Source organism: Diadema antillarum, unplaced genomic scaffold, assembly GCF_040938485.1.
Source record: "Diadema antillarum isolate AM-2024a unplaced genomic scaffold, OU_Dant_1.0 scf00000065, whole genome shotgun sequence".
Classification (NCBI taxonomy): Eukaryota; Metazoa; Echinodermata; class Echinoidea; order Diadematoida; family Diadematidae; genus Diadema; species Diadema antillarum.
This window is the reverse complement of record NW_027270954.1, coordinates 4,117,629-4,134,009: the sequence shown is the minus strand read 5'-3', so window position 1 is coordinate 4,134,009 and position 16,381 is coordinate 4,117,629. Positions and strand designations below refer to the sequence as shown.

At 39.7% G+C, this 16,381-nt stretch overlaps 1 protein-coding gene across 1 annotated transcript in view; it reads right to left on the bottom strand.

Moving 5' to 3' along the window:
• LOC139716460 (fermitin family homolog 2-like) overlaps positions 1-16,381 on the bottom strand; it is a gene marked incomplete at its 3' end in the record, with an annotated part of 65,025 nt that overhangs the window by 47,101 nt on the left and 1,543 nt on the right. The gene's annotated exons all lie outside the window — the stretch shown is intronic.

Here is a 16,381-nt window from a genome sequence, read left to right as displayed (position 1 = left end):
TTAGGCGTGGGTCTGCCGCCTTTGACGGCCCCTCTCTAGTTCTTTTCTTTTTTTACCTTCAGTCAGTGTCATCCAATTCAGAGCTATGCAGGCCTACTTTATAAAGGAGGGGAACTAGAGCACTCACAGATTTAAAGGAACTGTACAGTACTGGTTTCGGTGAGGATTCAGCTTGTAACGTATTGCGAGACATTTTAGAAACCACTCTATAAAATGTTTAAGAGCATACAATTCTAAGGGGAATCAGAAGTTTATTGGATGAAAATCGGTTTTGAAATGACTGAGATATCTAAAAACAAGGAAAAACAAAGAGATCTTAATAAAAGTTGTGGCCTGTTAATTTTATTAGGATCGCTTTTTTGGATATCTCAGCCATTTCAAGGCCAATTTTCATCAAATGAATGTTGAATCCTTCTTGAAATTACATGCTCCTCCATATTTCATAAGCAGTTTCTCATAATCTCACCAAAAAGTGTTATAAACCTGAATCCTCACCTCAACCAGTACTGTACAGTCCCTTTAAAGGGATGGTATAATTTTGGTTGAGATGGGACTTCAGGTTTACAACTTTTTTTAGATAATGCGAGACCTCTTATGAAATATTAAAAAGCCATACGATTCTAATAGAAATTCAAAGTTTATTTCCTGAAAATTGGTTTTTAAATGGCTGAGATATAAAAAACAAAGAGATTCTACATGACATAAAAGGACCCACCTTTTATCAGGATTGCTTTGTCTTACTTTGTTTTTTGGATATCTCAGTCATTTCAAAATAATTTTTCAGCAAATACACTTGGAATTCCTATTAGAATTGTATGTTCTTTAAGATTTCATAAGTGATTTCTGATTATCTTGCAAAAAGTTCAAAGCTGAATCCCCATCTCCACCAAAGCTATACCATCCCTTTAAACTTAGAAAATAACTGACAACTGTCTGACATTCATCAGGAAGTGGATACTAATATCATAACCAGGCTCTACTGGTGACTTTGTTCTGAGCATCCATAAACCACTCACATACTGTCACAGTACATGAAAAGTTCAATCACCCCTCTGCATTGTATCCGGACAGGGAGAAGGCAACACCAAGTGCATGTTGCTGATTCACAGACCACAATCCCTTTTGTGCTGCAGTATTTGCTTCTCCTGAACACAAAAAACATCAAAAGCTCCAAGGCCACGGTAAATAAACATGTCAAACAAATAAATATGGCATGTTTGTTTGCATACAATCCCCAGTTATTGCTTCATGGGTAAGGCTTCTCTGTCCCCCCCCCCCCCCAACAATGACTGTCTTTTAGTAGCATACACTACATATTACAAATACATGGAAAACAGAACTATGGCAAATGCAATGTGCGTTTTATGCCTCCCCCCCCCCCCCCCATTACTCTATACGAAACCCTTACAGTGCCATAGCTCACCTAAGTAGGCCTATACATGTACATTGTAGCGCTCTTGACAGAGTTACAGACAATGTTACATAGCTCTCTGGGGAGGAGACCTGGTAAAGAAAAAATTTCCAGTTCACGTGTACAACAATGTATACACATCTTATTACCCCTGCTATACTACAGCCAATCAGAGCAGTTGTAACATTCTTGTTTCCAAATTCTCTCAGTATAACACAAGTACAGTAGCTACAATTGGTTGGGGATACAGCACTCGTCAGTATTGAGGACAAGAGATCTGTGGTATCTTTATCATAGGTAAAAGTCAGTAGCAAAGTTTTTTATATCCCATCAATATCATTTGTAAACTTATGTGATTATCTCACAATCTATTGTTACTCTGCATACATTGTACATTAAATCCCCCTCTTAGCCATAACCTAATGGCCCTCAAACATTTTTTCTTCTTTTTTTTTCACAGAAACTGAGAAATTCCACAATTGCAATGTACTTCAAACACGATATCAATGCAACAAATGTATTCATTTCTTTATGTGCACGATATCACAGTTCACACACTAAGTACCGATAGAATTTTTTTCTGGTGGCAAAGGATTAAAGGTTACTTTTTGTTTCTCTTCTGGTTCTGTTGCTATTTAAATCAGCACAATAGTTCTCACGCTAGATGGGCCACGACACACGAATAGACTGAAATTCTCTTGCAGAATAGAAAGAGGAATGCAGGTAGCTTGTTCTACTTGATTTCACATCTTATGTTACCGCCAGAATGACTGCCTCCGTGTGTAACAAACAGAGGATACCACTGCAGTGTAATGTTACAGTCCCACTATATTCTGAGCCTTGAGCACGTTAACTATGTGGAATTGGCGCATTATAAGTACCCTGTATTATTATTTTATTATTATGTACAGATACTTTCTTGCTGTATCACGTGGTAACTTATTTGTTTTTATCAAATTCATTCACTCATTTACCTATTCATCACAACTGATTAATCAGACAAAATTGTGACTACTGTCTTACTGGTCATCTTCAGAAATACAGGAAGCGGAATCATTCGCCCAACTTGAAGGAAAAAAAAACAACAACAACAATCATTCTGGTTATGATGTATTCACATGACCGATGCAGCGCTACATCCAGGTCTTAAACAACTGACATGCGAGAGTGGCGTGTAAAGTGCCCCAAGTTTGAAACTTGTCCTATTCTATTCTGAATTTCGAGTGATCTGCACCATTGTTGCGTTGATGTCAAAACTGTGCACACACTCTCTCTCCCTCTCTTCCTCACATCTTTCGTGGTCTGACATTGACAAGGTAGAATGAAAAGGGCTCTCGATGACACTTGCTTTCGCTTTAAGAATGCTTCATCTTGCTTTATTTCTCTGCCTCCTTACCAAGCACTAATTTTGGCTTTTTCGTCGAAGCAGCAGACTTAAAAGTGCAACGCCGCGGGTCATCATCGTTGCGTAGCACCGCTATTCGCTGAATGTTGAGTGAAGTTTGTTTGATGTAAAGACACAACTGGTCAAACGTGCAATGGAAATTCACAGAACATTTTCAAGCATGGCAGTGCCTAGGCACATCAACCATATGAACAGCAGCAGCACGTTCATGAGGTAAAAAGATGGTTAAACTGTTCCATTAACTGTGCCTTTTAAGAAAACATGTCTCTCTGACTCTGGAAGTGAGGGGTAGTATATGACCCATTGACCACTAACTCTCCTATAGATGTCTACTCAACCCACAACAAAGATGGGCAAGTGCAATAATACTGCACTTCCAAGAATCTTCAGGAGGTATTAAACACACTTCACACCTCAATTGCACTTTATTCCAATGCTGCTTCAGTTTAAAATCTAACAATTAACACATAATTACTGGTGTATGACCACTCAACTCTATTTGTCCTGTGTTACTGAGTAAAATTTGGCTCAACCCAAAGTGTGGATCCCTATATCTAGGAGGAGGCCCCCTTTACTACAGGTCTTCCAGTACATCACAGCAAACACTTCTTTACTTTTTTTCATTTGTATGCAAACTCTGTCACGTTGGGTTACTCTTGCATGACCGCACTATGACTGGGTGACTCAAATCGTCCAATTTGCCTTGTGCTGTGCCTTTTAAATCTGGCCAAACCCCCACGACGGGGAGGCTATTCACGTCGGCTGTGGCTTTCAATTGCCGGCACGCACGATAAAGCTCACTTTAAAAAAAAAGAAGAAATAGCCAACCCTTGTGTGAGGGGAGGGGGTTAGGAATGCAGAGCGCACCATCGATTCGGGAGTGAGACAATTGAGAAAATGGAGGCAATTTAAAAATCAGAGCTTCTGCATACGCACAAGACTTCCCCTTCCACCTTAACCCTCTGCACACCAAAAAGGACAAAATTTGGTATAGGAAACCATGGAAGCAAAATGAAATCGTCACTCCTAACGGCTTGCTACATACTTGTGATTAATGCACACTGTCCTACAATTCAGAGTACATGAAAAAGGTGGCCAAAAATACTGCATATTTTTTTGTACACTATAGGCCTAGGTTATAACAAATTACACTTTGGACATAAAAAGTACTGAACTAAATATTCTTCATTGGCAATTGCTGTCTTTAAGTGTCAAGTGTGATTGCATTATTGCTTTCCCCATACAACAATATACAAATACACAATGGATGAAATGTTGACAGCACATGTGTACTACACTGTACACTTCCAGGTTTTCACAACTCTGGCAATTTCTGTAATGAAGCAGTACTGTACGCTGTACGGCTTACTGTAAAAGTGGTTTCTTTCGCGTACGGAAACTTTCGCGGTTTCCATCGGTGCCGACTTTTTCGCATGTGTTTAAATTCGCGGTCGGTAATGATAGCATTGTAACAACCCACGAGTTCCAAACATTTTTGTGTAATGTTAAATTCGCGGTTCAACCTCAAAGCGCAAAAATCGCGAAAATAAAACCACCGCGAAAGAAACCACTTATACAGTAACTTGTAACGACTGGGGGGGGGGGATCCAAAATATCTACTACACTTATCCTTGTGTATAGGCCTCTATATGGTTATGCAAACCGATGACAAATATGTTGATATGCCAAGTAACAAATCCACCAATAAATATGAAGATACTCGTGGTGACTCCAGACTTTCATCTTTTTGCCAGTAATATGAAACAGAAAGAGATGTACATGCCTGTGAGGCCATAAATTTGACATGATTCGATACATTTCAATTGATTTCCATCTCAAAGTTTCTGACGAATTCCCCAGATCCCCAGATCACTCTCCCTGTTGTGAGAAAGCTACAGAGCTGAATTAAGCCAAACAGCTGGCAGGAAGTTGTGTGTCCCTTTAAACATCCAGCAGGGGAGTGACCAAGGGAAACCTCTCCCTGCTGAGCAGCCTTCACTATGTTTGGTCATTGGGTCTGTGGGGCACCATGGCTAAAGGGGAGGGTATATTAATACACTGCCCATCAAAGCATCTTGTTCACAAGTGCTCTTTCACATGGCTCCCACCAACTGGCCATTGCAATGTTTCTGCACTATGACCAATGGCCTTGTCATTTCAACCCTGACCAAAATGTTGGGGGGGGGGGGGGGAGGTGGTGGTTCTTCATTCTTCTCATTTTTGGTTGTGTGAAACTTTATCTCCTTTACTTTGTTTGTATATACACATATATTTGTACCCACCTTTATACATGCAGACTCATCATACACGTAAATGAGCATGAGGAAAAATGTGTGTCTGGGTTTACAGAAATTCCTTGATCCTTGTGTGGACTACACAAGGTACGTGTACATAAGTTGCTTCTGATAAAAACACAGTGTCAATATTCTCAAATGTAACGGCTTGTTCTGAGGAAATTTCACTGTACATCACTGCTTATGACACTTTCCTGCAGAAATAATGAAGCCATATGTGGCTTATATGCCTACACTTCTCGGTAGGCCTATATAGTGTTTCATTTGTTTCTATCTATAGGACCTAGATGTGTACTATGTGATTTATATTGTTTTACATTCCTGCTCCCAGACAGGTTTTTTTTTCTTCTAAGAATTCATATATCTCTTAGCATGGGTGGTGGTAGAGACATATTACTGGTAGGTACTTTAGCGATATCACTGACAGATTGAAGCCACGGATTATTAAGAACGCAATATGTCTATCACTCAGGCACACAATAGGTCTGCCACTGGGACACAATTTTGATAAAGTTATCATAAATGTAATGGATGATTCCTTGATAGTCCAAACATTCAGACATATATTGTCATAATATATACACTGCTATAAAGCACAGTCTGTTGACCTGTGAAATGATGGTACTGTGATTTAAAAAAAAACAGTTTTTTTATAATATACAATTTGCACAATGATATTAACCACTAGAAATGGCTTTGGGTGACCTATCATCCTGTATATCATAAATCTCCTTTTTAATAGCAACCCTCTTGTGTTCATATGCATCGTTTGGTAATACTATCCTACCCTTGTAGTAGATCTGTCAATCTACCCACATGATTAGCTTGACCTCTCTTGTATTCACACTAAGGTCATATTTAAAAGCATTAGTCTCTACATGCAGACCCTTTCACAATAATTGCCTACAGTCAAAACAGAAGCCTAATGATAGTTATTTTGATTTTTTTTTCTGTGATTGAAAACATGGCTCACTGACAAATTCATGCAGTAAACAGGAACTACAGCTGCATATTTCATTCCTAATTTTTATCACAGAAATACAAAAGAAATGATAGCAGTTAGGCCTATATGGATCACACATGCTTTCTTAAAGGTAGGGGATACCTTTTACAGACCTCCCAAAATGCAGCAAAACATTAAATATGAACCTCAGGGGACTTGTTTAGGCCACTGCTGAGAAATTTGGAAGTCAACAGTTATCTACAATTTGAATAATGCACAAAACTCAACTACTCAGTAGTTCTGTGTGTCAGCCACACTTAAGCCTTTTTGTTGTAGTCTTCTATATTTTTTATCTATAAACACAAATCTAAAAGTATAAAAGCTGATGTAATAACATATAGAGTGCGTGGCAAGAATGTATATAGAAATGTTTGTAAGTTTTGATGAACTTTCTTTACAAAATATACATGATGGACACACATGCAGTGCATGGGTCTGCAAAGCTAGCCTAGTAATGTACTGGAATTTACGGTGAGCCCCGAAAAAAATTCAATTCAAAATCTAACGGTCAATAAAAATGTACTAAATGTTACCTTCCACTTTCAATACTTTATGGGAGTTTCTAAAATGATACTCTCTTCAACATACCACTGTTTTTATACAACTCTTCATTTAAGGCATGCAAATGGGATTCCCTACCTTTAAGGAGCAATAAGGTATTGTGCAAAAAATGCACCACAAGTTCTCATCCCTAAATTACGGCATACAATTGACAAGGTACACATGTGTGTAGAGTCCTCTAACCACACCTTATTGCCATGGAAGATACAAGGATACCCACACTGTGTGGATAAGTGAATGTAACATATTTTGACTGAAACATGATGCAGCATGTACATGTATGGCGAACTTCAATGGGCTAAATATGCTGCAATCTGAGAGGTACGTACAAAGTACTTCACAAGCACTCTTAAAACAAACTTCAATAAAAGTTTGTGAATAGGGTCTGCAATCATTAAGAATAATATTCATAAGCTGTTGGTGCTGATAGCATACGAGCAAATATCATAAGTGGTCCTTCCCTTCTGTTATGATCATCATTTGGAATAGATTACCCCGCCCTGTGCCAGCCTATCATTTTTCCTGTTCACTGAGTCCTGGCTCTTGACCTTTCTAAATTTTCTACCAGATTAGTCTTGCTCCAAGGCTGACACAAATTTGATACAACGGCCTAGTCATATGTTTCACTCCAAGGTCAATGCCTGCTTTTGTACCATCTCTTTTGCATATTTTCTTTTCAATATTAAAGGGATGGTACAGTATTGGTGGGGATGAAAATTGGGCTTTAACTTTTTTGCAAGATACCAAGAAAACACTTATGAAATAGTACAGAGCATATCATTTTAAGAGGAATTCAAAGTTTATTTGATGAAAATCATGTTTGGAATTGCTGAAACATCCAAAAACAAAGTAAAACAGTGGGTCCCACACTTTATTAGGATCACTCTGTTTTGGATATCTCAGCCATTTCAAAATCAATTGTCATCGAATAAATGTTGAAATCCTTATGGAATTACATGCTCTTTCATATTTCATAAGAGGTTTCTCACTATCTCACCAAAAAATTATAAAAACCTGAAGTTAAGTCTCAACCAAAACTATATGATCCCTTTGATATCATCTTCCTGATTTCACAGCAAATAAAGTTATAGGGCCTATAATGCATCATCACACATTTTCTTTGAATTGGTCTAGTGTAAAAACACACCGAAGTATCCATGCAAGCTAATTATCAGGACTAGCTCTAAGGCATTTGGCAAGGGGAAAGTGAGACAATGGTGTGTTATGGTCTGAACTTTTGATATTCACTGGTACTTGTACAAGCATTTTAAAAGCATAGCAATATCAACTGATCATGAAATATTAATCAGCTGAAGAAATCAGGTTGTGTGACTAAGTCTTAATAACAAAAATAATAAATGAAAAGATTTCAAGGCAATCACACATCCATTTTGCACAAGCCCATATAAGTGATAGCAAGTGGACTAACGCTGTACGAGCCCCATGTAATCAAAGAATACAGTCTGGAGGCTACTAGACAGTAGACTACATGAAGCTAACGGTAATGCAGGAAGGTGGTGAGTCTGCTTGGCATCACACCTCAGCCAGGCACTGGCATTATCAATATTGCTTGGAAGACCCCCACACCCCCCCCCCCTTTCCCTTGTCAAGGTCATCAAGGAAGTTATGGGCCTCATGTGTGGAAGGACTTCCTTAGTTCTCCTTTATAATCTTTGACTGTCACTCACTACAATGCACTTCAATAGGCCAATGTACAAATGTATTCAAACCTATGGGTATGCATATTGCAAGGCACACCTATATTCACTGCAAACAAGAGGGTCATGTGAGGGTAGCTACTGTAAAACGAGGAATGTTCGCGTGCAATTTAATTTCGCGAATTTCGCGAGCGCCAAGATTCGCGAAATTAAAATGCACACGAAAATTCTTGTCTACACTATATATGCATTGAATGCCAGTGGCATTTCGCGAAAATTTCATGCCGCAAAAAAAGCTGTCGGCTCCAATTCGCGAAAAATTCATGCCGCGAATATATCATGTTTTACAGTAGGCTTATTAGATCAGCACACCCAAAACTATGTATGCTAAAATACATTTAGGACAAATAAAATTGTGAATACCAATATCCACTTTCCCTGCAAAACAGGCACAGACCTTAACTGCCATTAAAGCATTAATGTCACCAAAACAATATCTTTCTAGCAATTTGTCCTTCAAACAGAAATATAACATCAACGTCACTGATCTTATGTCATTTTCTACACTAAAGAATGCCTTCAGCACTTTTAGTTCCGGGATACATACGGCATCTAATTTTTGTATTAGACTATTAATTAAAGAACTCTCTTGAAAAACTCATGCAACCATCAACTGGTGAAGCAGAAAGTGTGATGACCCCATTTTTGCCAGCCGACCACAGTCAGGGAGGTGAAGGGTAATCACGTCGTCCTCCGTGCCACAGTTAACAAGTCTGCATGGTGTGCACAGCAGAGCTGTCCTGTGGAGTGTTGTGCTTACAAGCTTCTACCCCTGTCTCAAGTTCATTAAAGCATTCATCTGTGCACAGACAATACACTGGGAAGTGGGATAGGATTGGGGGGGGGGGGGCTTAGGGAGATCGAGGGGGTGACCTTTACAAATTTAGCAGATCACATTGTAAAGAACTTAAAAGTGGAGGCGGCTGCTACATAAATGCAGATATAGAATGGGGGATGGGGCAGAAAGACAGCCGGATGACCTTTTCAGATCTGGCAGATCACGTTGTAACTCTGGTGGTGGTGGGAGGGGGGGCTGTCACGTAAATGCCGAGATCGAATGGACTGCAGCCAGCTGAAACTGATGTAAATATGCAGGTGGTCAGGGCTTAAAGCTGTGATACATGGTTTCCTGAGCAAACAGCTGTCAAGGCCAGTCATCCTCTTCTTCGGGCACAAGTTGGAAATCTCACACAGCTCTTTTACACCACTCATACTTGATGTCACTGGATAGACCAGTTTTCCTTGAACAAATCTATAGCATGTGATTAGGCAAAAGGGCATATGAAGCCTTAATCTTGATTGTGAAATTATTGCATTCATGCAGACCTACAGTATTACAAGTTTCTTTAAACTGAATTTGTGCTATCTGGCTGACACTATCTAGGCCTACATGTAGAGAGTAGGGCAGCCTGCATGATCATCCCTTCACAGCACACATAAGGAACACTTCAGATAATGAATGTTGCAACGGTGATTGCAGAATCTGTATCACTGATTGACTAGAATTTTCCTTTCAAGATGCAGAGTTTTCACTACGGTGTACAGTACATATCCAATCAGCACACACAATTCACACCTTCACACTTTTTCCCATTCCTCGCGTCAATTCAATGTAAGGAAAAGCATCGTCAATTCCATGTAAGAAAAGCATCAGCTCCAACCACCATTCACAGAACCGTGAGCTCCAATACTGCTATTTTCCCTTTTTTTTTCAAACATTACACACTCCATTCCATCCTGGTACTACGACTCGTGTCAAATATCAAGTCTCACAATAACCAACGCCTACAAAAGATGGGCTACACATTGAAAACTTGAATACACAGCTTTTCAATCATCCCTGTGCCTCAAACGGAAATCACAATAGGTATTATTGTGTGTGCGTGTGTGCATGTCTGTCTGTCTGTCTGCATACATGTGGTGTGTGTGCATGCGTGTGTGTGTGTGTGTGTGTGTGTGTGCAACAGAAATGAAAGGAGATATGGAAAGAGGATAGGGCATAGGAGGAGCAACACAAATAAGGGGAGTGAGGCAATAGAAGCGTGGTATCCCTTGTCGCCCTTGATTCTCACGGCTGAATGAATGACTGCACTGCAGGGCACCCACCTTGTGTTTTCTTGTGTACGGCTGTGAAGCCAACCCTCTTGCACTACCAACACATAGCAGGGGTATGAGTCAGGGGGTGACACACAAGTAGTCACTTTTCTTTCAAAACCACAATACATCATAGGGCTCCCCTTCCTCATCCCTCTATTTCCACTGCAATGTAGACTTGTGTATGGGGATGGTGTACATGTAGGGTTTGTTGGTTGTTGTTGTTGTTTTTTCTATCCCCCCTCCTATCCCCCCACCCCCAGTATCCCCCTTTCACATTTCTCCTTGATTCTTATACTCAGTCCCGTATTCATCTATGATCCATCCATGCCTGTATCTCCAAGTCAGGGGCTTGGCAAAATGCATTTAACCTAAATCAGGTACTGTAGCTAGCCTATATACACTGTGCCATACTATATTTTTTGGTTTGAGTGCATGCAAGCACCTGCAAACGGAAGACGTGCAATACTGAATAATTGATGATGGGGGTGGGGGGAGGGGAGGGGGCATCCAGCAAACTGCACTTTGCTCGGGTGATTACTGACAGCGTTGTGAACCGGGCTTTTTGTAGAATAACGGCACGGCACTATGCTGACCAAAGCCACGATCATAAATATCACTTTGTTTATCCATACACTTGCAAGAGGTTATGACTACACTGTACATGTAGGCCTACATAGGGTACATTGTAAACGTGCACTGTGTAGGCCTACTGTGTGTGACCACTTGACATGTCAGTGGGTACTATACAGCTTGTACACTGTACTGAATGCTTCGTGCAACTGAGGGAATCTAACATCCTATCCCTGCATAAATTGTACTTGAGGCTCACATGGATACCAACCCTGGAAAATACGTTAAAAGGACATTCTGCTGCATCCTCATCTGTGACAGTAAACAGAAGAGTATACATATACTTAATTCGTCTTGATGCTTTGCTCTGAACCAAGAGAAATTCAGTGATTTATTGCAAGAAGCACTTAAAGGCTCATTGAGTCATATGGATACTAACATCAAAAAGGAAGTACATTTACTGCTGCCTGCTAAAATGTGACAGTAAACAGCAGTGTATACAGGTATAATTTCATCTTGCTTTTTACTGAGCATACAATTGTAGAGAAATTAACTGTAATTCATTCTCATTTCACTGATGTATAATCTCTCCTGCAAAAATATGACTTCTAAATGCACTTCTACTATGATATCCTATCAAACACTAGAATTTAATAGGACATCATCATCATCATCATCACCTTATCATGTAATAATTGAAGATTATCATCTATACTGTGATGATCACTGCTACTGTCATCATTACTATTATTAGTACTTTCACTATCATTTTCACTATCATTATCATTTTCATCATTATCATTTAATACTACTACTATGATTACCATTGTCGTAATCATCACCACTGATATCAACAACATTATTACTGCCATCACCATTACTACCTTTTATCAATCTAGCCATTCTCAAAGTACCTGCTCGTACGTACAAAATGTACATCATATCACTAGCCCACGCAGACTGAATTTTGCATATTGTTACAGCACTTGTTTTAGCCTGGCATGGTGATGCGGTAGGAGAGGGTGAATTTTGTGATGTATCTGTGGAGGACTGGGATGAGTCATGGAGTGGAGGACGTGCTAAATAATGCACACATTTAGTGTCCTAAAATGACCTCCTCTCACTTGGTAAAGGGTACTGTGTAGGGGATCTCCCATCCAATTCAAAGGCGCTGTGCCTCTGGCAGGATAGCATACCCTAGGGATTGCTTCGTGAGCACCAGCGGTGCTGTGAAAAAGGTAGGAAAGGGGACAGCGAACAAACACTGCACTGCAACAGCTTTCACAAATATATGCGTTCTGATCCACCCTTCGTCATGCACACATACAGTACAAACACACACCACACACACAAAAGTGTCCTTCCCATTCAGATTCTATTGACCTGCATCATGGTTTTAGTAGAGCCTCAGTTACTCTAACATATGAAAAAAAAATACAACAAAACATAAACAAATAAATGAAAAAGACAAAAACCTTACAATAACAGAAGATATCTCCTCTGATACTTTCTTCCCTAAGGCAACTTCCATCATAATTCATAACCTTTCATTTCCTGAGCCAAGCCACTCACGTCCTTTCATTCAAGGCCAGCAACAATTGTACTTGTTTCTTTAAATTGACGTACATTATACAAAAGAAAGTCACTCAAGTTCCACACAACTCCCTCTCTCCCTCTTCTCACTCCAACCTCAGCAAGTTGAAAAAAAAAAATTAACTGGAAAAAATATATAACCCTGGAGTGGACACTCTTGTTAAAATTTACAGTCTTTCAAGGGATAGTGAATGTATGGCATGATTGGACCTAAGCCTCTTTGTCATGCTTGTATGCATTTTTTAAGATGAAACCCATTTAAACACACCGTACTTTGCATGTCCACTATCTGCGCTTTCAATCACTTCTCTTGAAATTTCAACACAAGTTCACATGAATTTATATAGTGTGTATGAGATATAGGCTACTCTGTATAGACTCTGATTGGTATCACAAAAATATCACAACTGACTGAAGAATTTCAACATGCAAATCTTTGATGGAATATCCTCTTAGTACAGTTGTGCATTGTGATGCACTGCTACTCCTCAGGGAACGTAGTGCATGTGCCAACATGCAAAAGAGACAATCCCCACTTTACACCTTCATGTTGCATTTGCAGGAGGCTGAAATATTTAAGCAACCATACAACAACCTTTCCTACACTTTCCTATGCTAGAAATCATCCCGTCCCCCAAGCGTTATTCCTCTTGCCTACGAGGGAGGGACGGGGGACAAAAGATTGAGGATTAAAACGGCAAATCAGCCCAAACAGGAAGTGTTGGATATCTCTTGACAGAGACTAGAGGAGACAACACAGTGTGTCACTGGCTGTTTTCACACGTACTGAGAGTGCGCAATTTGAATCACGATTTTAATGGTGCATCACGAGAATCACGATCCAAATGATGCAGTTTGGCTGTGTGCATGTAAACTGGAATCACGGCGGGTGGTTTGAATCATAATTCCACTCGTGATTCAAATGACGGTCCAATCACAGTTCTCAAGAATTGCAGAACGAAACAGTCGTCTGTATGAATTGACCTCTAAATCACGTTTTGGAGGGTGGAGCTTATGGTTATTAAAAAAAAAAAGAATGCCCCTTAAATGCTCACACTGCAGTCAAAGTGCTTGCTACTTACACTGTACCACTCAAGAGTATTGATAGGAACTACAAAAAAAAACTATACCTCCTCTCCTCACACTGAAATTCTAAACAGCCGAATCCCAAAAGCCTTCCTTTTACGTCTACAGACAATAATTCTCACTGTAATTGTAATCATAATTGTAATTCAGCACTGCCATAACACTTCTCAACCCGTGTGAAAACGGTCACTATCTCTTCTTCACTATCCAGGCTTCTCTCAGGGCCATCAGCAGGAAGTGTAGGAGGCGAGGTGTCAAAAAACATAATGGTGTGTCAATACATACTGTGCTCGTCTTCTGTAGTTACACATAATATACCTACTGAGATAGGAGGTGCTAAGCGAGGCAATAACTGTCACTGAGAACATGACAAACATATCATCCTTTCTGACCTAGAAGGGAGCATCAAGGACAACTGTATTCATGGTGCAAAACGAGAGTACTGTAAAAGTGGAAATTTTCGCGGTGTTGAAATTTTCGCGCATTTCGCGCAACCAGAAACTAGCGCAAAAATAAAAGCACGCGAATATTTTTGCTTGCATAATATGTTCCTGTGTGGGATCTCTTGATTCCGCGGAATTAAAAACACGCGAAACTCTTGTTACACCGCCAAGCGCGAAAAATTAGTCGCGCAAAAATATCCACTTTTACAGTAGATTAAATACATTGTACCTCTCTCCTCTTTATATATGACAATACATAGACAAGAATATCAGTATAATCCCCACCGTTTTGTCTCACTTCCTTTTCCTCGTGTACAATTCCTTTCCACCATGAATATTCAACAGATTAGTTTGGGCAGCTCCCCATTGAAACGTCCATGAATTTTAATTTCATTACCCTATTCTGTTGGTACAGAGAAGTACATGTACTCTGCATGAATGCAGTGAAAGTAAAACTCTCTGTAACCCTAGACTGGGACTACAAGCCTTCAAGTGACTATTAAACATCAGTGCTAAATCTGTCCATTGTACCGTGTTATACATTCATACAATGTACAGTTACATGATCCACTCACACACACACACCCAAAAACAACAGTGTCTGGTGATTGATTTTTGCAACGTGATGCAAAATCTGATCATTCTTGTGTCTGGACAAACACCTTACAACAACAAAAAAATCACTTTCATGGTCTTCGTCGTGACACACACACACACACACACACATACACAAATTGTTCGCGTGCATTTTCTTTTTGTGAATTTCGCGAGAGCCAAGACTTACAAAATCAAAATGCACACGAAAGTTCTTGTCTTCACTGCATTGAATGCGAGTGGCAATTTGCGAAAAAAAGGCCATTGGCTCCAATTCGCGAAAATTTCATACCGCGGATATATCATGTTTTACAGTAATTCATGACATCACTATCAAAGTTGTGTACATTGTATGTGTGTGGAGGTGTATTTGTGTATATGTGAATGTGGACATGAAATAATGCAAGCCATATAATGTGAACGTGTAACACAGGAACCAAATTTTCCTTCATATCTTAATTTCCTTTGATTTCATATTAGGCTGATGACTACAGTTGTATCTCAAATCAGCATCAACCATCATTTTAAGACTATCACGTTTAAATTATAAAAGAACTGATAATAAGAGACTTGTCATTTACTCTGTGTCCTATGCAAACAGCATTGAGAGTATGGGTTTTAAGAAGTCTGCCCTGAATAAGGAGTGTCCTTTAGCAATACTGCATACTCCACATCAGTTCCATGAACTACACTATTCATGTGTACTTGACAGGAAACTAAAATGGTATTGCTTCACCATTACACAATTGCTCATTTCTGTACTTTATTGGTCCAAGTATAGAAACATAAATCCACTTGGAAGTCACAAGGGATTTACCCCTGTCTTCTGAGCACACATTCTCAGGCTCATGTCCTTGCGTTTTACATGCATGAGATGGGTACGAATCTAACACACAGATGCTGGTACTTTGCATGATTACCTTCAGTTTCTGTCTGTCAATAGCTGCATGTCACATGTGCAGTTACATATCACCAACTATGCCATACAATGTACCAGAGGCTCATCATAACTACAGGCATAACTATTCACCACATACGCCTCAACACACGGCTGTTTTATCAATGGCAGTCTAGACGACAAACTTTCAGTGCTGGTCTGAGTGAGCAGGCGCTAGCTGGAGTGCCTATTCAGGCCCCATGAAATGCCAAGCGCCGGATCCGTGCATCTTGTCGGTAACTCGTCCAGGATTATGGCACCAGCTGATCCAACAAACTGACAACAACAGAGCGGTTAGGCCCCAACACATGTCACACTTGAGCACATACAAACAAAGTAGACAAAAAGTCGCTCTGCAAGAAAATATTTCATGTATTGTAGAAAGGGGAAAAAAAGTACAAGGGTAAAGTGTTCACTCTGTGCCAACTGGACTAATTTACACATAAATGACTCATAACTGTTTTTTGGTTGTTGTTTTTTTTTAAGTGACAATATACACTGATATCTATCCAATGCATTGAACAAACAACTACGAGGGCAGCTAACTTTTAGCCTACATTGTATCTGTTGAAGGAAACTAGCCTTTTGTGTTACCAGTACCCAGTCTGTACTATGCTGCTGCAAATACCTGGGATAGCACAGTACACTGCTACAAAATAATTTTGCTTG